This window comes from Rattus norvegicus, chromosome 7 (assembly GCF_021556685.1).
Source record: "Rattus norvegicus strain SHRSP/BbbUtx chromosome 7, alternate assembly SHRSP_T2T, whole genome shotgun sequence".
NCBI lineage: Eukaryota > Metazoa > Chordata > Mammalia > Rodentia > Muridae > Rattus > Rattus norvegicus.
The window spans coordinates 25934442-25962149 of record NC_141540.1 but is presented as its reverse complement, the minus strand read 5'-3'; the positions used below and the strand labels follow the sequence as shown (position 1 = coordinate 25962149).

Below are 27708 nucleotides of genomic sequence, written 5' to 3'. Positions count from 1 at the left end.
GTTGGGTCTTTGTGTGGTTTAAGTATAAGAGTAATTGTGGCTTCACAGGAGGAATTTGGTAGTGCTCCATCTGTTTCTATTTTGTGAAATAATTTGGACAGTATCGGTATGAGGACTTCTGTGAAGGTCTGATAGAATTCTGCACTAAACCCTGAACTGCTTTTGGATGGGAGACTTCTAATAACTGCTTCTATTTCTTTAGGAGTTATGGGGTTGTTTAGATTTTTTTTGTTGTTCCTGATTTAACTTTGGTACCTGGTATCTGTCTAGAAAATTGTCCGTTTCCTCCACATTTTCTAGTTTTGTTGAATATAGGCTTTTTTAGTAGGATCTGATGATTTTTTTTTAATTCCCTCAGACTCTGTTGTTATATCTCCTTTTCCATACATGATTTTGTTAATTTGGATAAACGCTCTGTGACCTGTGGTTAGTCTGGCTACACGTTTATTTATTTTGTTGATTTTCTCAAAGAACCAGCTCATGGTTCTGTTGATTCGTTGTATAGTCCTTTTCGTTTCAACTTGGTTGTTTTCAGCCGTGAGTCTTATTATTTCCTGCCTTCTACTCCTCTTGGGTTCATTTATTTCTTTTTGTTCTAGAATCTATAGATGTGCTCTCAAGCTGCTGACATATGCTCTCTCCCATTTCTCTTTGCAGGCACTCAGAGCTATGAGTTTTCGTCTTAGCACTGCTTTCTTTGTGTCCCATAAGTTTGGGTAGGTTGTACCTTCATTTTCATTTAATTTCTTTCTTTATTCCTTCCTTGACCAAGTTGTCATCGAGTAGAGGGTTGTTCAACTTCCATGTATATGTGGGGTTTCTGTCGTTCTTGTCGTTATTGAAGACCAGCCTTAGTCGGTGGTGATCTGATAGGAAGCATGGGATTATTTCTATCTTCTTATATCTTTTGAGGCCTGTTTTATGACCAATTATGTGGTCAATTTTGGAGAAGGTATCATGCAGTGCTGAGAAAAATGTATATCCTTTTGCTTTTAGGGTGGAATGTTCTATAAATATCTGTTAAATCCATTGGTTCATAACTTCTGTTACTTTCTCTATGTCTCTGTTTAATATCTATTTTCACAATCTGTCCATTGATGAGAGTGGGGTGTTGAATTCTCCTACCATTATTGTGTGAGGTGAAATGTGTGCTTTGAGCTTTAGTAAGGTTTCTTTAATGAATGTAGGTGCCCTTGTATTTGGAGCATAGATATTTAGGATTGAGAGTTCATCTTGGTGGATTTTTTCCTTTGATGAATATGAAGTGTTACCTTTTTAATGACTTTTGATTGGAAGTAAATTTTATTTGATCTTAGAATGGCAACCCCAGCTTGTTTCTTCAGGCCATTTGCTTGGAAAGTTGTTTCCAGCCATTTACACTGAGGTAGCGTCTGTCTTTGTCTCTGAAGTGTGTTTCCTGTATGCAGCAGAATGCTGGGTCCTTTTTATATATCCAGTCTGTATGTCTATGTCTTTTTATTGGGGAATTGAGTCCGTTGATGTTGAGAGATATTAAGGAATAGTGATTGTCGCTTCCTGTTGTTTTCATTGTTAGAGGTGGAATTATGGTTGTGTGTCTCTCTTTTGGTTTCATTGCAAGGAGTTTATATTCTTCCTTTCTCTATGGCATAGTTTCTCTCCTTGTGTTGGAGTTTTCCATCTATTATCCTTCATAGGTCTGGACTTGTAGAAAGATATTGTGTAAATTTGGTTTTGTCATGGAATATCTTGCTTTCTCCCTCTATGTTAATTGAGAGTTTTGCTGGGTATAGTAGGCTAGGCTCGCATTTTTATTCTGTCAGGGTCTGTATGACATCTGTCCGGGATCTTCTGACTTTCATAGTCTCTGGTAAGAAGTCTGGTGTAATTCCGATAGTTCTGCATTTATATGTCACTTGCCCTTTTCGCCTTACTGTTTTTAATATCATTTCTTCTTTTGTGTATTTGGTGTTTTAACTATTATGTGACTGGAGGAATTTCTCTTCTAGTCCAATCTATTTCGAGTTCTGTATGCTTCTTATACCATTGTGGGCATCTCTTTCTTTAGGTTAGGGAAGTTTTCTTCTATAATTCTCTTGAATATATTTACTGGCCCTTTACGTTGGGATTCTTCAATCTCTTTTCTACTTATTATCCTTAGGTTTGATCTTCTCACTGTGTCCTGGACTTCCTGGATGTTTTAGGCTAGGAGCTTTTGCGTTTTTACATTATCTTTGATGGTTGTGTCGATGTTTTCTATGGTGATTTTTGTATCTATGGCTCCTTGTCTCTTCCTTGGGTTTACTGTCTCCAGGGTTGTCTCCCTTTGTGTTTTCTTTATTGTTTCTGGATGGTTTTGGTCAATTCCTTCACCTGTTTGGTTGTGTTTTCCTGTAATTCTTTCAGGCGTTTTTGTGTTTCATCTGTAAGGGCTTCTACTTGTTTACTTGTGTTGTCCTGCATTTCTTTAAGGGAGCTATTCATGTCCTTCTTAAAGTCCTCCATCTATAGCATAAAGTGTGATTTTTAAATCAAGTCTTGTTTTTCCAGTGTGTTTGGCTATTCAGTATTTTATTTGGTGGGAGAACTAGGCTCTGATGATGGCAAGTAGTCTTGGTTTCTGTTGCTTAGGTTCCTGTGCTTGCCTCTAGCTGTTGGGTTATCTCTGGTGTTTACTTGAATTGTTGTTTCTGAGAGTGGCTTCACCCTCCTGTAGGCCTCTGTGTCTGCACTCCCGAGGAACTGTTTTCCTGTTTTCTTTCAGCCTTTTCTGAGAACAGGTGCTCTGATCTCCTGTGTGTGGGCAATCCTAGTGACTCTCTTACATCTCTAGGCGGGGGCAGGAATCACAAGAATTCTGCCTCTGATTGCTCCTTGGTCCTTGCACCCAGGGGGCACAGTTGGCACTAGGCGATTCTTTCTTGGGCAGAGGGAATGTTGGAATGTTGTCATCACTGATTTCTCAGGAGTCTCCACACTTCTCAGGGTCCAGCTCTCTCTCCCATGGGATTTAGCTGCAGGGAACTCTGCTTCTTAGTATTAAAAACAAAGCAAAACAAAACCACAAAGATGTGGGTTTATTGTGCACATTAGCAGGTCCAAACAGGAAAACTCACAAAAGTATATATACCATTTACAATAGCAACTCCCAATATAAAGAATTTGAAAAACCATGCCTGCTCCAAGTTGGCTGACATAGGACAATATAACATTGACTCCTTCAAGCCTTTACCTTTGCCACCATTTAACAGTGGCAACTAAGAAGTCGCAAAATTTAATAGTTGAAATACATAGTGATTATTCTGCACAGTGTCCCTGCCACCCACCTTGACTTACAGAACCCCTTCAGGATTTCTTGCCCATTAATTAAGTAAGTAGGGAAGGAGTTGAGGAGATCATGCTCTTGCAATGTATCCCCCAGAATACTGCATTTTGCCAAGAGTTTAATGTGTTTTAAGCCAAATCCTACTGGAATAGATAGTGATGGTTATTTTCCAGTAAATATGGAGTGAAAAATAATTTTTACCCCAATCTGAGGTATAATCTCACGGTTTAGGGACACAACTGCTATACACTTGACAACTATAGCAATCACCCAGAACATCTGCATAAAGCCTGTGACCGTTGGCCACATGAGGATGAGTGTCTTTCAAAGATCACTATGATTCTTGGTAAGACTTCCCCATAATTTGTGACTTGGCTTCCCACAAACATGATCCAGTTGTCTAGAATCTCCTCCTTTTTAAGTGTCTCATCCTTGTTTTTGTCTGGCTCATACACCAGATGCTGGGCCTTAGCCTGTGCATGGTCATCATCGTGAGGGAGGAGCCAATGGTGAGTCTCGTTCTTGTCCAACTTCCCATCCTTGTTCAGATCATGGAAATCATTGAACTGCCCCTATTCTGACAAAACCCAGTCTGGCTCAGGGCCATTGTCCTCACGGGAAAAATCATGTCCATGATGTACTCATCCTAGTTCACAAAACCATCTCTGTTCTTGCTGATATCCTCCAGGGTTTCCAGAAGTACAATCTCCTTCATACGTTCGAACTACTGTGGGTGCAGAAAGGCAGTGAACTCCTCCTGAGGAGCTCTCAGGTTGCAATGAAAGTCTGAAGCATTAAATCTCCTCTCATCTTGTGGAAGAATCTTTTTAAACGTGTGATGATCAGAGCTATCTTGGAATTCAGCATGGTTTCCCAGGCAGTAGCCATAGGTGGCCTGCTTTTTTCTTCCCACGAGATCTTTTCATCTATGTCACTATCATAATCGTTCCAGACTTTATCCACATTATTGTAGATGTGTCTTTTCTCTACCTGATTGATTCAAACTTTCAGCTCCTCAGTAGTAACAAGGCCATCTCCTCACTGTCAATTGGATCAATAGTTTTCCCCAGCCTCTCCTTGCTCTAGTCTGGGCTTAGCTGATCGAAGGTCTTGGAGTCCTTGCCCAGGAAGACCTCTTGATCATACTGGAAGCTCTGGTTGTTTTCAGACTGCCACTCCCTCAGCTCCTAATCTGACTGAACCAAGCGCTCTTTGCACACCATGTGCTTGGCAGGCATCACCAGCACCAGTACCAGCAACAGCCCTAGGGCAAGTCCCAGGCAGACACCGCCTGCCATGAGCAAAGGGAGGCAGCCGGGCAGTGGGGCCTGGGAAAGCTGCAGCCTCTGTCCCCTGCCCAACAAGGGCTTTTGTTACATTTCAAATGTTATCCTCTTTCCTGATTTCCCATCCATAAAACCCCCACCACTCTCCCCCTTCTTCTGTGAGAGTTTTCCACTCTAAATCGGTGAATTCTTTCTGTAAGACAGCATTATTTCACACTATTTGGAAACTGAGTCTGAGTGTTCCTGTCAGGGTTTGAGGTGGAGAAGAGCTATTCTCTGCCCTGGAAAAAGTGGGTCCAAATACTTGGCAGATTCCTAGACAGGCAACAACACAAAAGGCCACGTTTTCTTAGCACATCACACTGGTGAGGCTAGTGAGATGGCTCAGGAAGTAAAGGCACTTGTCATCATGCCTGACAGCCTGAGTTCCATCCCCGGACTCTGTATGGCAGATGGTGAGAATGGCTTCTTTAACATTCTTCTAACCTCTAAATTATGTGCTCCAGCACAAGCATATACACAGAAATGTGGGCATGTGTGCTCAACACACACATACATACACACACACACACACACACACACACACACACACACACATTTAAAAATCAACAATAATAAAATAAAACCCTTCCCTCAACGAAAACTCATCCTAACTGGAGTCTTAGAACTCAGGGTTTTCAAAGGTAAATTGAAGAGAGCCTCATCTCTGGAAATGGAGCTCAACAAAGACATGTGACTTACAGGTTTCCAACTCATCTTCTCTCCTCAGGTTCAAACAGAAATTTCCAGGCCCTGGCTCAGTTCTTCTTGAGTTCAAGATAATATACTAGCAAGAATCAGAGGCATGGGGCTAACATAATTCCTTTTTCAAAGAAGGAAATAATTAATGCAGTGATAACTAATTTTCTAGGGGAGGAAATAATACAGTAAGTATTGATGTAAAATCATTTTACACTAAATTATACATGAAAACTTTAAAACTTAAAACAAACTTTTCAAGGAGATCTCACACTTGTGATAGTGTTATGAACCAGAGATTTCCAATTGGAAGAACACCCAGGACCAGCCAGAGGACAAGTCGGAGCAGGATCTGGAAGCCCAGGACAGGTGACTTGCAAATGAGTCAGCCTGCATGGGACAGCACATTAGTTGACCAGGTAGCTGACTACACTCAATGGCCCATGCTGGGGGTACTGTGCCTGGACCCCTCCTACCACATCCCCTGCTGCCAGTGTGCCAAGACTTGCCTGCTGCACCATCTACTACGCTTCGTGGCTTGACCCTTGATGCAAACACCAAGTAGTGTATGATGTTTGTAAACCGTTCTGTTGTCTCCATATACACTCACTTCCTTGACCTGCAGAGAAATATTGCACAACACAGCAGCACTGCATGCCTGGTTTTCAGTGCAAAGAAGTCTGTGGACTCTTACCCATATGACTTCAGGAGAGTAGCACACAAAGAAGAAGCCCCAATGGCCCACAGACCTTAAAGGACTAGGAGGAATACAGCAACACTTTGGGCTTGTTTCGTGGGACAGTGGTGTCAAGAAGGCTTTGGTTTTAGCTCTAATTATTTTTAGTGGGTGGAACAGGCTTGATTCTTTGGCACTCGAAAGGCCATTCTGAACAGGACACTGATATCACAGGCATGGAGGCCAAGAGGTAGTAAATGAGACCTCATCAAGGTGAGAACCTTCTCACGGGAAAGGGCAGCGTCATTTAGGCAAACCAGCAGCCTACAACATGGGAAGGGGTCAATAGCTAGAATATGTAAAAAAAAAATGAAACGACCTAAATACCAAGAAACGGAACTCAGCTGAAAAGGGAGGTCTAGAATTAAGCAGAGAATTCTCAAAAGATGAAGCACAATGGACTATTAATCACCTACTAAGAAAAATGAAGTTTGTAGGTAAATGGATGGAGCTAAAAATTATCTCATGTGAAGCACCCCAGACCTCAAAAAAATCACATATTTTCTCTTATATAGGCATTAGCTTTTATATGCTTTAAGAAGTTTTTTGATGTTTGCTACAATCCAGATAACCACCCATAAGTAGCCAGTAAGAAACCAGGGCAGAGCATGGGATCATGCAAGAAAAGGGGAATAGGATAGATTGTGATGGAGAGATAAAAGGGAAAATGGAATAGGAGGATTAAATTGGGAGGAAGCTAGGAGAGCAGGGTAGAGCAGGAGGTAATGTGGAGAGTACAGTGTTGTTTTTTTGTGCGGGTTGGTCTAAAAACCACCATGGCTGACTTATAGGAGGCTAACAGAAGGAACCTGAAAACTGGCCAGTTTAAACTGGGAGAAGAGCTTTACAAGTAAAAACACCCTGAGAGGCCTTTGAATTCTTTAAGAGGGAAGATATTTATCAGGTTTTCTATTTAAAGTGTATGTGAAAGCAATAAAAGAACCAGGAGTGATCATTCCCCAGGAGGCAGAGGCAAGTGGGTCTCTGTAAGGCCAGCCTGGTCTACAGAGAGAATTCCTGGCCTCCCAGAGAAAGTCTGTCTTAAAAGATCAAAGGCAGAGACAGAAAAAGAAAAAAGTCCATGCAATCCAAACATGCCATTCCTATTCCTGGTAAAGGCTTTGTAATCTTTCGGGAGGGGTATTGTGAGAGAGGGGGAACAGAGACAAACACACACATTCACACACAGAAAGAGACAGAGACAGAGACAGAGACACAGAGAAAGAGAGACATGCACACAGGAGTGCCCACACACATGCACACACAGACACAGACACAGACACAGACACAGACACAGACACAGACACACACACACACACACACACACACACACACACACACACACACACGGGGGGGGTGAGGGAGGGAGAGGGAGGAGAGGGAGGAGAGGGAAGAGAGCAGGAGAGGGGGAGAGGGGGAGAGGGGGAGAGGGGGAGAGGGGAAAAGTGCTTAAGGGAATTAAAGCCAGGACATCCTTCTATTATGCTAGGTAATAACTCTCTCTTGTGTAGCATCCTCTGTAGTTCTCTTTCCATTTATGTATAAACAGTGTCGCTAAATCATCAGGGCACCCTTGAACTTTTTGTTTTCTTTGCCTCACAGCCTCTCCTCCCAAGCAGCTGGGGTTAGGAGATTGTACCTCTAAGCCCCACTTCCAGTAGGGTTCTCTTTGAAAAGTCCTTTTCTGTGAGGATCCCTTACCATCTCTCCAGACTGTCTTTTGCTCCCTTTTTCCGAGCATTTAAAAATACCATGCCTAAGAATCTTTTGCAGGGAAGGGGATAGTGAGCTGGGAAGGCCTATTTCTTCATTTCGAGATTCTGGTAATAAACATATCATAAATATAAATGCCAAACTCCGGAAATGCAGGTGTAGAGCGTCAGATTCTATTTGGACTTAAATGATGTGGTGTTTTGCTCTAATTTCTACCGTGCTCTCCGTTCCTCAAGTCCATGCTTTTCCTTAGGGTGCTGCCTTTCCAGAGTACTGGTATGCTGCAGGGTGCTCAGTTCCACATCTGTCTGCACTATTTCAAAGTTTCCCTCCAGCCCACACAACTATGCCTAGAGCTAGAGGTTAGAACCGTCTGTCCATGCTCATGAACCAACCACTCCAGATAGGTGTGGTGGTTTTTTTTTTTTTTCTCTGTACTAAAATTAGGACAGTCCAGGCCCGTTGTTAGACCATTCACACCACAATGTAGTCACCAATCAAAGGCCAGCGGAGAATCGGATCTTCACCACTGCAGTTTCCAATTTATTTTCATTTTCCGGACCTTGGAATTCCCCCCCCCCTTTTAAATGGGTGCATCATCCCTAATATTTTTTATTTTTTATGTTATTATCATTTTATCCAGCATTACTGTATCATTAATGGCAATTTTAAGTCTCTCGTTTTGCCAGTTCAAAAAAAAAAAAAGAAAGAAAGAAAGAAAAGAAAAAGAAAAAGAAAAACACGTAATACTTTTCTTCAGTACAAAAGGTAGTCATGACGGAATAAGGCGCTTAAGGGGTTCTGTGATACGAGATTTTCACAGCCTAGCTAGTTTCTGTAAAGCTTACAAGGAAAAGCTCGCATTGCAACTTAAGTGCCACGAGGGGAGAAATATTCCCTTGCGTGTTAACTGCTGTATGTCCCTTGTACCTGATAATTCAGGCACTTATCATCGGAAAGGGAGAAAAAAACAGAAGGAAAAACATAAGTCCTGATGGCTGAAGGGCCAGTCTGTGAGTATGTCCTCCAATATGCAACCGGACTCATCTCCTAAATGTGGCTGGAGAAAGGGGTAAAGGGGCAAGGCCAGGCAAGGCCTTCTTTCTAGACGGGCCTGTTATTTTCTCTTTCTACGGGCATTTTGTTACTTTTTAGTTTGGTCGCCGAGCTTTTCAGACAGGATAACCCTATGTATTGCAGGCGCCATTTTGAGGGAATGACCTGAATAAATGGTTTCCTGACAGAACTCTGACCACGGTTCTGCACAGGACTTGTTTCAAAGGGTCTTCAGACACGGTTCTGGGGGGCAGGGGAGTGGCGCAAGTCTGTACATCTGTGAGGCTCCGGCCTAGCTCTGCACTGAGCACTGTTCCTCGCGCATGCCCCATGCGTACCCCTCACAAACTCGGGTGGGCGACGTGGGTCCCTAGGCCCCCCGGCGAGGGCCGAGGGCTGCCGCCCATTGGCTGAAGCCCAGGACCAGGCCAGCCACCCACAGTCTTTCCCTAGGGCGAGCCACCCACACCTCAGTGTTTCACAGGCTCCCACCAAGTCTGCTCAGCTGCCTTGGAGGCCCTCGGCTCTCCTTCCACCGCCACCTTGGCTTTTTGCCCGTTGGCGGCCAGGCTGCCACTCCGCAGCTGCCCTGAGAAGCTGCTAACCACATGGCTTCGGTGGTGCCACCTTCGAGTTATTTTTCAACCGGACTTCCAGCCGCCATCATGGTGAGTCGAGGGCAGGTCCCGGGTGACAGTGAAGACCAGCCCTAAGCTGCAGACTCCTTACACGGGGTTGAAATTCGGCTTTTTAGGTGTAGCACAAAGAAATGGGGAGAGGGCAAAAGGGGTTCCTTCGAATTGTCCAGTTCCCCCACTGGACAGCCCCAAGGGTTAGGCCTGGAGGGCAGGAGTCGTGGCCTTGCTGACTTTGCGGCCTACACAAGCACTGAGGGGCCCCGGGAAGATGGCGGTCGGCCGGTGGCCAATGGCAGCCCTGGGGACCTCGGGCTGGTCCAGGGTGGGCCATGTGCAGGACCTGGGCATCCTGTGACAGCCCTTTCCCGCCTTTGGGCGGAGGTGCCTGGAGGAGTAGGCCTTGGGTCAGGCCCGCGGCCGCCCAGGCCCCACCCTCCCGCACAGGCCCTTGTCTGGAGCAGCTTCCAGGAGGAGTCAGCGCGGGCTCCTTTGCCAGGTGGTGCCTAAGCGGGCAGCCTCAGAGCCTGTGGACTTTTGGATTAGCAGCTGTGTCTAGAGTGACTCAGCAAGTATGGTTATTGGGAGGCTGGAGGCGGGCCTTCACAGGCTGCCATTGGTCAGGCTCTGTGGACAGTGGTGCCTGAGTGGTGGAGGCAGCTTTGCCTCAGCTGTGTGTTTAACTTCTGGTGTGCATGGGCTGGGGGAGAGCCAGAGGCCTAGCTGGGTTGAGGAAAGGGTGAAGGAGGGGATAGCTAGACAGGACACTTGCTGTACCCCACTACAGGATGCTAGCTTTAGAGCTTCCAGGATAACTTAGGCTACAGTAAGACTCTGCCTCAGAATCAGTACTGTAAACGTTGATGGCCATTTAGTCACAAATCCCTTGTATGTTGCATCTTGTTTATAATTTTTTGCACTTTAAAGGTAAAGGAAGAAATTCATACAGTTTATGACAGATGTGAAAATTAAGTTGGACTTTTGTAAACATTTGCAATAATTGTGAATCTCAATTGTGAATTATCTATTACAGTAATTAAGATCGCACAATACCGGATAGTTACTCACTACATTAGTGTTTGAAATGTGAGGACTTCAGACTTTATATTAGCTAGTATTTGTGACATACATGGAAATTTGCCTAGTACAGTGATTTAATTGCATTTCAAAAACGTTATCCTAAAATCTTTAATAACAGTATTCTCAGCTTCTAGCACTATTTGTTATGTGGATATTCAAATACAATGGAATATGTTACTGTACATAATAGCAAAGTTTGTGTGTGCTAGCCTCCAAGTTCATTGCTGGTATTCTAATATTTCTCGTTAAGTCAGAGCTCATTTGGAGATATAATTAATCTGCCTTAAATTTAATACAATTTGTTTTCAGTATGCTATTACAGTCTATTGGTGGGTAAGATTATACTTTTCCACCAGGGTCAGTAATGGGCATGTAGATGTGTGGAAAATCTCAACTATTGGGGTGAGTGGGGACCAGAGGCCAAGGCAAGAGGATCACTTGAGCCCTTTAGAAATTCAAGTCAACACTGGCAACATAAGACGTCCCTTAAAATCTATTGTGCTCAAGAAATAGAGGCATGAGTTTGAAGCCAGTCTGGTCTTCATAGCAAGCTTCAGGCCAGCCAGAGTTACATAATAAGGCCCTATCTCTTAAGTTTAAAACTTAACACTTTCTTGAATATCAAAATTTGACTTACAAGTATTTGGTTGTAGAGTGGTTTTGATCATATTTTAAAAGAAGTAACTAAAGCATTTATCAGTAGTGGGTGTTTTAAATACAACAATATTGAGCATACTGTAGGCATTAGGTCTTATTAAAATGGAGTTCTTTGCTTTCTTGGTTTTGAGTGCCACCTACTGGATAAGGACCAGGATATTGTGTGCTTTCTTTAATATAGTTTACACTATTAGGATGAAACCGATTTTATATTTACTCTGGTGAAACAGGTAGTTTAAGCCCAAATCAAGCATCCTATAATATTTACTGCTTTATTTTCATTCTCAGTAAACTTTTCTCAAACATTCATTTTACTTTAGTACACAGAATACATTTAGAAGACATTTGAGATTTTTTTTCTAATTTTTGTAAGCAAGGAAACCACTATTATGAACAATGAAAAGCAAGTTCTCCCAAACAATTATTTTGATCTTTAGTTCTAGAGGTACCCATTACAGGATTTTTCATCATATCCCTGTACAGGTTTTGGTCCCAGTAATATTTTGTTATGGGAATCCATTGTTATGGAAATATCCCTGGCTGCCTACCACATGCCAGAAGTTTACTTCACTGGTGACATCCAGAAATGTTCTAGACATTTAATAGTACCCCTGCAGTACTGAGAATCGGTGCATTATAACTTATACTCTAGTTAACTGGTGAAATATTACACTTCTAAGTTGAAATATATCCATGTATTATGGTACAGACACCAGTAAAAAGAACCATCAAATGTAAATGTATTGTAAATTCATCCATACAAGAATGGGATATTGAGAAATGGAATCCTATAAAAATTAGAGAACTAATGTTTTTTGTTTTGAGTTTATTTTTGAATAAAAAATTGAGTAGAGATGGATAGATTGTCTATTAGGAAATCAAATCAAGTCAGGTTCTAAATAGTCCACAAATTGCATAGCATATATAATAGTTCCATTTAGAGTAAAACTGAAATTGTAAGATAGTGAAAGAAGGAAAAAATTTAATAATCTTATTCCCTGCCATTTCATTAGCATGAAATAACACAAAGGGGATTTACTGTTCAAAGGAATAAGGTAGTTCTCATGTAGGAAACAAAATAGCAAATATGGCTTTAAGTAGATAAAAGCAAAACATGATTTGACGATTTTTCATTTCTAAAGTTTTTATTAAGTTAATCTTTTAAAAACTAATTGACATTTTTAGCTTCTTAACATGTATGCACACATATAAACAAGTTATGTATTCTAGCTTTTCCTTAATATTAAGTTTCATGAATCGATTTTGAGTGGATGTGACATAATAGTTTACTACAATTCAATTCAGTGAATAAAGGCAGCTAAGATAGGAAAATGTAGGGGGGGAGACTTTTCTAACTTCATTGAAACAAATTCAAATACAGCATGCTACTTTATACTTTATAAAATGAGATTAACCAATGTTAGTCATTATCAGAGCAATCTGTCAGAGATACACTCTGGTAAGCATGCTGCTTATGAATTAACTTAGTAAGAGGCATAAATGTAGGTGTTTTGACTAAGTCCATTTCTGTTGTGCTCTGTTGTATTGCCTCTTCCATACACACATTCCCAATAAGTTGTACTTAGAAAAATTCATGTTAACCAATTAAGAATATACTGTATGTTGATTGAAGAGAGTTTGGATCAAAATCAGGAAAAAATGAGTTGTATGCGTAGAATATCTGAAAATAAAAGATGGTGTTGTTTCTATTAACCACTGAAAATTTCGAGATGGCAGTGGGGCTTATATGGTGTTATTCAGGAAACAGCTATTTGAGAACATGCATTAAACATGGTAGTGTTAAGGAATAGGAACAGAATTCATGTATTTCTAAAGTCAGTGGGACATTAATGTGGGAGTGTTAAGATTTATATTAATTTGATAACAGAAGGGCAAAGATAAAAGACTGATTCGAGAATTCGATACTTTTCTGTTTGGGATTTTGAACAGGTGTTTTGTTTCCTTTGGAGTTTTAATATGCTTTTGATTTAACATACTCATTAACATTAAAATTTAATAATTTAATTCTTCCCTTCCAATTTGTATCCCTTTGAGCTCATTTCACTGTCTGATTTCTCTGGCTAGGACTTTGAGAACTATATTGAATAAGTAGGGAGACAGTGGGCAGTCTTGTCTAGGCCCTGATTTTTGAGGGATTGCTTCACATTTCTCTCCATTTAGTTTAATGTTAGCTACTTGCTTGCTCTATATTGCTTTTAATATGTTTAGGTAGGGGCTTTGAATTTCTGATCTTTCCAGGACTTTATTCATGAAGGGGTGTTGAATTTAGTCAAATGCATCTTAGCCATGAATTGAGTGATCATGCTGTTTTTTTCTTTGAGTTTGTTTATATAGTGGGTTACCTTGATGGATTTTCATATATTGCACTATTCCTTCATCCCTGGGATGAAGCATACTTGATCAAGAAGGATGATCGTTTTGATGTGTTCTTGGATTTAGCTTGCAAGAATTTTATTGACTGTTTTTGGGTTGATATTAATAACGGAATTTGGTCTGAAGTTCTCTTTCTTTGTTGGGTCTTTGTGTGCTGTAGGATAAGCATAATTGTGGCTTCATAGAAGGAATTTGATAGTGCTCCATTTGTTTCTATTTTGTGGACTCCAGGGGGCAGTCAATCATCACTTCTTTAATTGATATTTTTAAAAAATATTTAAAGTACTTTATCTAACCGTGTGGCTAGTAGTCAATCCACAGTGGTGCTTGGTAATGTCACTATAGGAAGTTTGAGCCTTAATTATGTCTTATGGGAAGAAAGGCATTAGAGGTGTAGAGGTTCTTGACACTTAAAGCTCCAGAATCCAGCTGTTACTAATGCAGATACTCACGCAGGGTTGTAGGTATAAATATTGGAAATTTAAGCCGATGAAATAGGAAGATTGGACTAAATTTTACAAGAAGGTTCCCTGAGGGGGTTAATAGGTGTCCTTAGGTAAATTTGGGAAACCTGGGGTTGAAGTGGATTACTGCTATCTGTCCCAGAGGTCTACCTTCATGAATAGCAGTGTCTCTTTTCCTCTCCTTGTGATCAACTCTGTAAGCACATAGGTTATTGTGTCCTTCTCACTCTGCCCTGAAGACACAGAGCAGGTTGCAGCCTGTCCCTGTCTGTCCAACTGTCCATTCAGTGACTCACACACTATACCCATTTTCATCTCTGGTCCTCCTAAGGTACGTTTAGAGTTTGTGGTCCAGCTCTTCCCCTCTCCTTGAGCTCCTCTCCATCGCTTGGAGGTCAGCAGCAATGTGAGGCCCACTGCAAGTCCTTCCTGGGCTTCTCTTTGAGCTGATGCCCAAGACACTGTGCTGGGAAGCCAGCCCAGGATGCACCCTGGGGTGGGTGTGGCTGGCCCAGAAGGAAGCTTCCCTGAAAGGTGGGAAGACCAAGTGCTGTCTTCTCCAGCATTCACATGGTTAAGGTTGTAATCCCTGATGTGATATCATTTGAGGGAAAGTTGAAGAGGTAAAGAGGGTGGGGCTCTGAGACCTCATGGTGGGACTAATGGCCTGATTTTTAAAAAGAGATCAAAACTCAAAATATATATTTCTTTGTGAACCTAGCCTTTCACAGCTGAACTATCTCTCCAGCCCTATACTTAACCAAGACGCTATTTGCAATTAATGCCCACTTGTAAGGGGAAATTCAGGTTTCTCCAGTGAGGTGTCACTGGGCATATCAACCACACTTAAGAGCAGGTTCAGGAGTAGTTGTCCAACACAAAACAAACTCAGTGTTGGTATAGTTTCTGTTTTATTTTGGCCATTTTGTCTTGGTTTTGTTTGTTTTGATTTTCATCTTTGTGGGTGTTTCTTTTTGTTTTTCAGAGGGAGGGAGGGATGGAGGGAGGGAGAGAGGGAGGGAGGGAAGGGAGTGAGGGGGGGAAGAAGAGAGAGGAAGAGAGGAATAGCAGTATTAAAAAGAGAATTAGTACCTATAGAAGGTTTAGGGCAGAGGAGGAGCTGGGAAGGGCTAGTATGCTCGCATGGACTGGGAAATATGGGATGGGTACTTGTTATACTGAAGGAGCCTGAAGGCCAGCGTGAGCATTGGTGTGCTGACAGATACCACAGGTAGCCATTTGTCTCTCTGCCTTTCATAGATAGCAATGAGTTTCACAATTCCTGAGGAATGCTGGCTATTATCTAACCACCAGAAACCCTCCTGTAGTCCAGGCTGAGCTCATACCTGGATATTTGGACTGCCTCTTGGAGTCAGGGGAATTGGAGTTTCCTTTGGCTCTGACTGTGAACTTTATTTTAAACATGAATACAGTCAAGTCTTGTTTATCTATTTTGTTTTTGATACTGCAGTTTTGGAGTCACAGACAGGAAAACTGCCACATACAATGTCATGAAAATTTACACCTATGTTTTAATGTGTGAGTTTTATAATGTTAGCTCTTTTTATAACTTAAAAATAGCTTGTAAGTCCCACACCCGCGGATCCCGGCCCGCAGCAGCTCTCTGCTCCCAGACCCCGTGGGAAAGAGACCTCACCGCCTGGTCAGGTGGGCACTCCTAAGGCTGCAGAGCGAAAGAGACCACCAACACTGCCCACCCCTGCCCACATCCCTGGCCCAAGAGGAAACTGTATAAGGCCTCTGAGCTCCCGTGGGGGAGGGCCCAGGAGGGGCAGGACCCCTGCCTGAGACACCGCCGGAACCTGAAGGAAACAGACCGGATAACCAGTTCTCTGCACCCAAATCCCGTGGGAGGGAGAGCTAAACCCTCAGAGAGGCAGACACGCCTGGGAAACCAGAAGAGACTGCACTCTGCATACACATCTCGGACTCCAGAGGAAAACACCAAAGGCCATCTGGAACCCTGGTGCACTGAAGCTCCGGGAAGGGGCGGTGCATATCTTCCTGGTTGCTGCCGCTGCAGAGAGCCCGTGGGCAGCACCCCACGAGCGAACTTGATCCTCGGGACCACAGGTAAGACCAACTTTTCTGCTGCAAGAAAGCTGCCTGGTGAACTCAAGACACAGGCCCACAGGAACAGCTGAAGACCTGTAGAGAGGTAAAACTACACGCCCGAAAGCAGAACACTCTGTCCCCAGAACTGACTGAAAGAGAGGAAAACAGGTCTACAGCACTCCTGACATACAGGCTTATAGGACAGTCTAGCCACTGTCAGAAATAGCAGAACAAAGTAACACTAGAGATAATCTGATGGCGAGAGGCAAGCGCAGGAACCCAAGCAACAGAAACCAAGACTACATGGCATCATCGGAGCCCAATTCTCCCACCAAAACAAACATGGAATATTCAAACACACCAGAAAAGCAAGATCTAGTTTCAAAATCATATTTGATCATGATGCTGGAGGACTTCAAGAAAGACATGAAGAACTCCCTTAGGGAAACACAGGAAAACATTATTAAACAAGTAGAAGCCTACAGAGAGGAATCGCAAAAATCCCTGAAAGAATCGCAAAAATCCCTGAAAGAATTCCAGGAAAACACAATCAAACAGTTGAAGGAATTAAAAATGGAAATAGAAGCAATCAAGAAAGAACACATGGAAACAACCCTGGATATAGAAAACCAAAAGAAGAGACAAGGAGCTGTAGATACAAGCCTCACCAACAGAATACAAGAGATGGAAGAGAGAATCTCAGGAGCAGAAGATTCCATAGAAATCATTGACTCAACTGTCAAAGATAATGTAAAGCGGAAAAAGCTACTGGTGCAAAACATACAGGAAATCCAGGACTCAATGAGAAGATCAAACCTAAGGATAATAGGTATAGAAGAGAGTGAAGACTCCCAGCTCAAAGGACCAGTAAATATCTTCAACAAAATCACAGAAGAAAACTTCCCTAACCTAAAAAAAGAGATACCCATAGGCATACAAGAAGCCTACAGAACTACAAATAGATTGGACCAGAAAAGAAACACCTCCCGTCACATAATAGTCAAAACACCAAACGCACAAAATAAAGAAAGAATATTAAAAGCAGTAAGGGAAAAAGGTCAAGTAACATATAAAGGCAGACCTATCAGAATCACACCAGACTTCTCGCCAGAAACTATGAAGGCCAGAAGATCCTGGACTGATGTCATACAGACCCTAAGAGAACACAAATGCCAGCCCAGGTTACTGTATCCTGCAAAACTCTCAATTAACATAGATGGAGAAACCAAAATATTCCATGACAAAACCAAATTTACACAATATCTTTCTACAAATCCAGCACTACAAAGGATAATAAATGGTAAAGCCCAACATAAGGAGGCAAGCTATACCCTAGAAGAAGCAAGAAACTAATCGTCTTGGCAACAAAAAAAAGAGAATGAAAGCACAGAAACATAACCTCACATCCAAATATGAATATAACAGGAAGCAATAAACACTATTCCTTAATATCTCTCAACATCAATGGCCTCAACGCCCCAATAAAAAGACATAGATTAACAAACTGGATATTCAACGAGGACCCTGCATTCTGCTGCCTACAGGAAACACACCTCAGAGACAAAGACAAACATTACCTCAGAGTGAAAGGCTGGAAAACAATTTTCCAAGCAAATGGTCAGAAGAAGCAAGCTGGAGTAGCCATTCTAATATCAAATAAAATCAATTTTCAACTAAAAGTCATCAAAAAAGATAAGGAAGGACACTTCATATTCATCAAAGGAAAAATCCACCAAGATGAACTCTCAATCCTAAATATCTATGCCCCAAATACAAGGGCAACTACATATGTAAAAGAAACCTTACTAAAGCTCAAAACACACATTGCACCTCACACAATAATAGTGGGAGATTTCAACACCCCACTCTCATCAATGGACAGATCATGGAAACAGAAATTAAACAGAGATGTAGACAGACTAAGAGAAGTCATGAGCCAAATGGACTTAACGGATATTTATAGAACATTCTATCCTAAAGCAAAAGGATATACCTTCTTCTCAGCTCCCCATGGTACTTTCTCCAAAATTGACCATATAATTGGTCAAAAAACGGGCCTCAACAGGTACAGGAAGATAGAAATAATCCCATGCGTGCTATCGGACCACCACGGCCTAAAACTGGTCTTCAATAACAATCAAGGAAGAATGCCCACATATACTTGGAAATTGAACAATGCTCTACTCAATGATAACCTGGTCAAGGAAGAAATAAAGAAAGAAATTAAAAACTTTTTAGAATTTAATGAAAATGAAGGTACAACATACCCAAACATATGGGACACAATGAAAGCTGTGCTAAGAGGAAAACTCATAGCGCTGAGTGCCTGCAGAAAGAAACAGGAAAGAGCATATGTCAGCAGCTTGACAGCACACCTAAAAGCTCTAGAACAAAAAGAAGCAAATACACCCAGGAGGAGTAGAAGGCAGGAAATAATCAAACTCAGAGCTGAAATCAACCAAGTAGAAACAAAAAGGACCATAGAAAGAATCAACAGAACCAAAAGTTGGTTCTTTGAGAAAATCAACAAGATAGATAAACCCTTAGCCAGACTAACGAGAGGACACAGAGAGTGCGTCCAAATTAACAAAATCAGAAATGAAAAGGGAGACATAACAACAGATTCAGAGGAAATTCAAAAAATCATCAGATCTTACTATAAAAACCTATATTCAACAAAACTTGAAAATCTTCAGGAAATGGACAATTTCCTAGACAGATACCAGGTACCGAAGTTAAATCAGGAACAGATAAACCAGTTAAACAACCCCATAACTCCTAAGGAAATAGAAGCAGTCATTAAAGGTCTCCCAACCAAAAAGAGCCCAGGTCCAGACGGGTTTAGTGCAGAATTCTATCAAACCTTCATAGAAGACCTCATACCAATATTATCCAAACTATTCCACAAAATTGAAACAGATGGATCACTACCGAATACCTTCTACGAAGCCACAATTACTCTTATACCTAAACCACACAAAGACCCAACAAAGAAAGAGAACTTCAGCCCAATTTCCCTTATGAATATCGACGCAAAAATACTCAACAAAATTCTGGCAAACCGAATCCAAGAGCACATCAAAACAATCATCCACCATGACCAAGTAGGCTTCATCCCAGGCATGCAGGGATGGTTTAATATACGGAAAACCATCAATGTGATACATTATATAAACAAACTGAAAGAACAAAACCACATGATCATTTCATTAGACGCTGAGAAAGCATTTGACAAAATTCAACACCCCTTCATGATAAAAGTCCTGGAAAGAATAGGAATTCAAGGCCCATACCTGAACATAGTAAAAGCCATATACAGCAAACCAGTTGCTAACATTAAACTAAATGGAGAGCAACTTGAAGCAATCCCACTAAAATCAGGGACTAGACAAGGCTGCCCACTCTCTCCCTACTTATTCAATATAGTTCTTGAAGTTCTAGCCAGAGCAATCAGACAACAAAAGGAGGTCAAGGGGATACAGATCGGAAAAGAAGAAGTCAAAATATCACTATTTGCAGATGATATGATAGTATATTTAAGTGATCCCAAAAGTTCCACCAGAGAACTATTAAAGCTGATAAACAACTTCAGCAAAGTGGCTGGGTATAAAATTAACTCAAATAAATCAGTTGCCTTCCTCTATACAAAAGAGAAACAAGCCGAGAAAGAAATTAGGGAAACGACACCCTTCATAATAGACCCAAATAATATAAAGTAACTCGGTGTGACTTTAACAAAGCAAGTAAAAGATCTGTACAATAAGAACTTCAAGACACTGAAGAAGGAAATTGAAGAAGACCTCAGAAGACGGAAAGATCTCCCATGCTCATGGATTGGCAGGATTAATATAGTAAAAATGGCCATTTTACCAAAAGCGATCTACAGATTCAATGCAATCCCCATCAAAATACCAATCCAATTCTTCAAAGAGTTAGACAGAACAATTTGCAAATTCATCTGGAATAACAAAAAACCCAGGATAGCTAAAGCTATCCTCAACAATAAAAGGACTTCAGGGGGAATCACTATCCCTGAACTCAAGCAGTATTACAGAGCAATAGTGATAAAAACTGCATGGTATTGGTACAGAGACAGACAGATAGACCAATGGAATAGAATTGAAGACCCAGAAATGAACCCACACACCTATGGGCACTTGATTGTTGACAAAGGAGCCAAAACTTTCCAATGGAAAAAAGATAGCATTTTCAGCAAATGGTGCTGGTTCAACTGGAGGTCAACATGTAGAAGAATGCAGATCGATCCATGCTTATCACCCTGTACAAAGCTTAAGTCCAAGTGGATCAAGGACCTCCACATCAAAGCAGACACACTCAAACTAATAGAAGAAAAACTAGGGAAGCATCTGGAACACATGGGCACTGGAAAAAATTTCCTGAACAAAACACCAATGGCTTATGCTCTAAGATCAAGAATCGACAAATGGGATCTCATAAAACTGCAAAGCTTCTGTAAGGCAAAGGACACTGTGGTTAGGACAAAACGGCAACCAACAGATTTGGAAAAGATCTTTACTAATCCTACAACAGATAGAGGCCTTATATCCAATATATACAAAGAACTCAAGAAGTTAGACCGCAGGGAAACAAATAACCCTATTAAAAAATGGGGCTCAGAGCTAAACAAAGAATTCACAGCTGAGGAATGCCGAATGGCTGAGAAACACCTAAAGAAATGTTCAACATCTTTAGTCATAAGGGAAATGCAAATCAAAACAACCCTGAGATTTCACCTCACACCAGTGAGAATGGCTAAGATCAAAAACTCAGGGGACAACAGATGCTGGCGAGGATGTGGAGAAAGAGGAACACTCCTCCATTGTTGGTGGGATTGCAAACTGGTACAACCATTCTGGAAATCAGTCTGGAGGATCCTCAGAAAATTGGACATTGAACTGCCCGAGGATCCAGCTATACCTCTCTTGGGCATATACCCAAAAGATGCCCCAACATATAAAAAAGACACGTGCTCCACTATGTTCATTGCAGCCTTATTTATAATAGTCAGAAGCTGGAAAGAACCCAGATGCCCTTCAACAGAGGAATGGATACAGAAAATGTGGTACATCTACACAATGGAATATTACTCAGCTATCAAAAACAACGACTTTATGCAATTCGTAGGCAAATGGTTGGAACTGAAAAACATCATCCTGAGTGAGCTAACCCAATCACAGAAAGACATACATGGTATGCACTCATTGATAAGTGGCTATTAGCCCAAATGCTTGAATTACCCTAGATGCCTAGAACAAATGAAACTCAAGACGGATGATCAAAATGTGAATGCTTCACTCCTTCTTTAAAAGGGGAACAAGAATACCCTTGGCAGGGAAGAGAGAGGCAAAGACTAAAACAGAGACTGAAGGAACACCCATTCAGAGCCTGCCCCACATGAGGCCCATACATATACAGCCACCCAATTAGACAGGATGGATGAAGCAAAGAAGTGCAGACCGACAGGAGCCGGATGTAGATCGCTCCTGAGAGACACAGCCAGAATACAGCAAATACAGAGGCGAATACCAGCAGCAAACCACTGAACTGAGAATAGAACCCCCGTTGAAGGAATCAGAGAAAGAACTGGAAGAGCTTGAAGGGGCTCGAGACCCCATATGTACAACAATGCCAAGCAACCAGAGCTTCCAGGGACTAAGCCACTAAGTAAAGACTATAGGTGGACTGACCCTGGACTCTGACCTCATAGGTAGCAATGAATATCCTAGTAAGAGCACCAGTGGAAGGGGAAGCCCTGGGTCCTGCTAAGACTGAACCCCCAGTGAACTAGACTGGTGGGGGGAGGGCGGCAATGGGGGGAGGGTTGGGAGGGGAACACCCATAAGGAAGGGGAGGGGGATGTTTGCCCGGATACCGGGAAAGGGAATAACACTCGAAATGTATATAAGAAATACTCAAGTTAATAAAAAAAAAAAGCTTTTATTTGTTTTATGAGTTCGCTGTAGCTGTCTTCAGACACACCAGAAGAGGGCATCATAGCCCCATTACAGATGATTCTGAGCCACCATGTGTTTCCTGGGAATTGAACTCAGGACCGCTGGAAGAGCAGTCAGTGCTCTCAACCACTGAGGCATCTCTCCAGCCCATAACTTTAGCTCTTAACTTTGACTCAGTTACTTATTCTAAGTTAGTTATGTGTTTAAAGTGTGAGGTATAGGTTACACGGTAAGCAATTTGACTTCATCCAAAAAGATAGCTAGTTTCTTTTCTCACCTTGGTAGTCTATGCCACACATGATGGGAGTCTCGTATTTCAGTAGAAACTGACCACATTTAAAAGGCTAATCATGTGATTCCAAGTGAAGTCTGACCATTCCAGAAAACCAACTATGTAAACCAGGCTGGGGACGATGAGCCACATGGTTCAGTTGATCTAGAGACCAGCTTCCATCATGTTACCAATTAGTCTGTCTTGTGCATGTAATAAAGACCCAGTTCAGACTCTGAAAATAGAAGCTTAGATGTACTCTCTTGCCTGTGTGTGCTCTGTGATTTTTACTCGTTAGTGCCCAGAGTTGTTCACGTGCACTTACAGGAAGAAGAAAAACTTGTTTGGAACCTCCTCAGGAAGACTGTCCTGTATTTTCCTACTTTGGCTGGTTTGGATCTGCACACTTTCTCCATGATAAATAGTATGATTCAGTGATTATAGTGAACTGTAAGTATAGCAAATTATGAAAGCGGGATGTGGATTGAGGGAAGACTCTGAACTTGTAGGAGGTATCAGTAGTTAGGCTTCTCATGGGTCTTGTTCTTTCTAATCTTGTAGTTGGCTTTGAAAGACGACAGGTGGTGGCAGAAGCAGGATTTGTGAGCCCAAACCTGACTTGTTAGAGCACGCTAGTGGGAAAAAGAAACACGACCAGGCTGGTTTGGGAAACTTTGATTTCTGGGTGGATGCAGAGTTACTTGTGATGTGGAGGTGCAGTTTTCTGTGTCAGTTACTAGGAGACCTTTCCAGGGCAATTGTAAAGTGATACACCATAGTCCTAAGGAGCTGTCTCACTGCTTGCATAGGAAATGAAGAGGAGCAAGAAAGAAATGGGATGTATAGTCTCTTAGTCATTTTTATCTGTCATAGCTGGTGGATGGAAAGGAAAATGCTGGGGTCAATTCTGATGCTGACTAAGACTTAGCCTCTAGCTACTTTTATGTAAACTTCAATTTAAAATGTAATTTATCACCGCCTCCCTCCCCTCTCCTTCTTCTAACTCCTCACATGCCCACTTGGTCCATCTCAAATTCACATCCTCTTTTTCTTTAATCAAGATTGTCATATGTGTGTACGTATGTATGTATAGATAGATAGACATATCTATATATATCATATGTTATATCATTGATGATTCATATATATGCATATATGATACATAAAACACATAAATATATAAATACAAGTAGCAGAATTGTTTTCTGTTATTTGTATGAATGTTTTCAGGGATAACCACCTGGTATTGGATAACCAATTAGGGTTCTTGTCATGAGGAGGACCATTTTCTCTCACTCTCAGCTTTCCTTAGCTAGCTGTAGTTCCTTGTCTAAGTTTGGTACCTTGTAAGGTTTCCCATGTCTATTGGTCTATTAGCTTGTGGAGCACCCTAACAAAGGATGCAGTTGAAATTAAACTAAGAGAATTGATCTCTTCATAAGTCTTCATATTGGGCCAATCTTAGGCCCATTCTGGACTAAGAACTTCACGGCCTGTTCTAAAGGAAAATGCACTGTTGAACCCATTGTGAAGAAGCTTAGGATGTTTTACAAGACAGTGGATAAGCAAAGAGGAAAATAAATTTTAAAAATCATCCAGACAGAGTCAAAGGACATTATTAATAAATGGGATGCATAAAGAAACATGACTGGAGCCAAAATCAAAGCCACAGTGCTACAGCTCAGAAGGCAGCTAGACAGAGGCCACCTTCCAGGTCTCCATACAGAAAGGCTCTAAGCAAATTAAGTTAGTTGTTGGTGTTAGGGAGAGAGTCAAAGGACCATCAGATGCAGGTGTACATGAGCCTTCTAACTGGGGCAAACCTCACTCTGTGATGAGCAGGGTAAGTAGTAAGGCTGGAGAATCACGTTACTAGACCAAGTAGCATACTAGGAGTCTACGTATTCAAAAAACTAAATCCATTTAAACTACCTAAATGAAACAATTAGGTTTCATTCAGATATAAGCAAGAATAACAGGAGATCATGGTAAACCCTAAGCTAACCCTAGCTCTTTCTATTGATTGCATAATGGAGATACTAGTTGTTTCCTGTGGCTTCGTCTGTAGTGTAACCATGGATACAAAGGTGGAGCAGCCTGAGTGGAGCTAAGTCACAGTTTGGGAGGGAGTGATAATTGTTGACTTCATGCTTTTCTGTTGTTGTTTTGTTTTTTTTCTTGAGTATCTTGGGATATGTTTCCTAGTAGGATACAATCACCACTGTAGAGAACACCCACTGTCCATCTTGCAGTTTATAGGATTGTGAAAGAGCAGTGTCTCTCTACTGGGGTAATCATTTTCCTCCAGATAGATCGATCAAGATCTAGAGCTATTTTGTCACAGCTAACGTAAGAGTTGGGCAGTAATAGCTCAGTAAGTAAACACCAGGACACCTTTAAAGACCCTACAGTCCATGGGCTGTCTCCTTCCCCTCCGACAAGTACATTTCCAGCTTACATTTTCAAGAGTGAAAAGTTTAACACCCTCCCCAACCTCTATTACATTGCAGATCTATATACCCAGGGTAAAAACCAAACTGTACAACCAAACCAATGTCTCTCTTGCTGGGTTTCATGCACCAATAAAAAGTGTCAGTTACAGTATCCTCATGCCTACTCTTTCTTCATAACTGACAGTGTATTTACACAACACCTTCATTGCAAAACCAACTGTTTACATTACTTGCAATATAATGTCAACATGGTAACTATAGCCCTTCTTCAACTGTAGAAACTCAGTCCCTTGGGCCAGGATGGGCTCCTCCACCAACTAAGCAAGGATAGTTTTGGGTCTCACTTGTGGGTGCTGTTGCTGGTAGGCAGTAGGATAAAAAAATGATACAGAAGCCCAGGAAAGGCATAGAGGGAATCATTAAAATAGTAAAGATCTAGCCATATAAGCAAATTCAGGGATCCAACCCAGTGTTTCTCTTCTTTCCAAGATAGGAGGATGAGAAAAGGAAAATCTACAGTTGCCAAGGCAGGGAGAGCCAGGTGATCTCCAGGCTGTCATCCACAAGTCACCTGACTCTTTATCCTGCTCATCACAGAATGAGGTCTGCCCAGTTAGGTTCATGTTACTCCTGGGACCTGTGGTCAAGCATGGTACACTGTTCTTATAGTTCTATTTTATGGGGAAATTTGGCCCAGAGGAAAATAGAGATATTGTCTGAGTCTACAGGGCAAGATCTGATTCTGAATCCCTTAAGTCTGATTCTTAGATGAAGATCGTTAACCTTGGAGATAGGGAAAATAATACCATGAATATTTCAAAATATTTCTAATACCTCTATCCCTAATTTTGGATTTAGATGTTCTTACATTCAGTTTGTTACTTAATGACTGCAGTGGGCAGAGCCTGCCTCAGGACCACAGTAGTGGGTAGGAAAGAAACAGGTGTGTCTGTCTCTCACAAAGTACATGGAAGAGAGGGAAGTCAGAGAGGTGGACTGTTAAAGCTGATCTGTGGTGAAATTCAGGAAACACAGATGTCACGACGTTAACTATTTTAAGGATACAGTGACATTAAGTGACTAAACGCTACTGTGAAACCACCATCACCGTCATTCCTAAAATGTGCACCACCAGAAATAAGGATTCTGTATTAGTTAAAGAGTAACTCAGTGCTTCTCCTCTAGAGCTCCTGATCCACTTGCTTACATTTTATGGATTTGCCTGTTCCTCATACATGTGAAATCATGAAACATTTGTTCTGTACTAATATATCACTTATTTACCCATGTTGTGGTTTCATATAAAAATCCATTCTTTTTAAAGAGCTGATTAATAATAGTCCATTGAATGGATCCAGTACATTTCTGTTTGTCCATTTGTTGGATGACACCTGTTTGACATCTTTCCATCTATTTTTATATGAGCATTAGTTTACAAATATCTTAATTATGTTTTTACTTATTTACTCTGTGTGCGTCTTTGTCTGGGTCTGTGTGGTGTGTGTGCATGTGTGTATCAGAAGACAACTAAAGGGAGTTAGCTTCCTCTCTCTACCATATGGGTCTCAGGGATCAAACTATGTCCATCATGCTTAGCTCGGCTGTCAACCCTTAAGGTCCTCTTTGGCATATATGTAGAAGTAGAATTGCTGGTAATTTCTGTGTTTAATATTTCTGTGGGGGTGGTGAGTGGAAATGATTATGGTGTGCTTTTCCATGAGGTGTTGTGATGCTTAATCTCAGTTGTCAACCTGATGGATGTGGAATCATCTGGGAGATCGAGTATGGGTGGTGCCTGTGGGGGATTCTGTGATCTTGCATCATGTCTAGCACCAATGGTAGAGCACATGACAAGGTGTAAAAGAGCCGTTGTCCCGTTTCCTCGCGCTCTGTTTCCTGACTGCGGCTGTGATGTGACCAGCTGCCCTAAGCCCCTGATGCTGAGCCTTCTCTAATTATGGACATAACCTTGAACTCTGCACCCTTAAGTTGCTTTTGTTGGGTATTTTTATCATAACCAAAGGAAAAGCCACCAAGATAGATGATTGGCAACCAGAAAAATTTTTTTTTTTTGCTTTTATTTTTCATCTTGAAAAACAGTCTGTAATATTTATGCTCCTATAGAACAAACAGAACATTTCATAACTTCTACAGCTTAGACCACATGACTGGGGCCAATTATTGCTTCCCCAAATAATACTTTATCCCCCACTCTGGGTTATTCTATTTTTTTGCCTGGTAGAACTTGGGCAATAAAGAGGTAACCTGTCTCCTGTGAACCTTTTATTTTAACACAAAAATCACATCCCAGCTACCTGGACCTCTCATTCCCTCTAGGGAGGAAAACTTGAATAGATTGTTCATTGACTCAGCCCACTCAGCCACCTAGCGGGGGTGAGTCAAAACCCTTTCCTTTCCGATATTCGTTTTTACTTTATTATCATGTGCAAACGCTATAGATGTTTTCTAGGCATCTCCAAACTTCTTTAAATGACTCATGTGTTTATAAATACTTTGGCTATGGTATTTTATTTCTAGCAAGTATTTCCTCATGATTTTTCAAAAACCATTCAAGTCATATACTTTAAAAAGAAGATCATTCTTTTTCTTGGATGAGGGAGATAGTTCAGTTGGTAGACTGCTTGCCTTCCAAGAATGAAGACAACCTGATTTTGATTCCTTAAATTCACATAATAAAGTCAGATGTGGTGATGCATGCTTTTAACACCAAGATAGGGAAGAGGAGGCAAGAGAATAACTGCATGCCACTGTTGGTCTGCGTTCTGCTCACTTCAGGGCAGGGATGGCAGCTCAGGAGGCAAAACATCTTTGGTTGGGGAGGGGTTTGACTGTGCTTATCCAGCCATAGC

At 41.5% G+C, this 27708-nt stretch overlaps 1 long non-coding RNA gene across 1 annotated transcript in view; it reads left to right on the top strand.

The window, feature by feature from the left end:
- Positions 1 to 9167: 9167 nt before the first annotated feature.
- Positions 9168 to 27708, top strand: part of LOC148004566 (uncharacterized) — a 123316-nt gene continuing 104775 nt past the window's right edge. The window contains exon 1 of the long non-coding RNA XR_015625132.1: positions 9168 to 9501. This is a non-coding gene — a long non-coding RNA (uncharacterized LOC148004566). The remainder of the gene's footprint in view (positions 9502 to 27708) is intronic.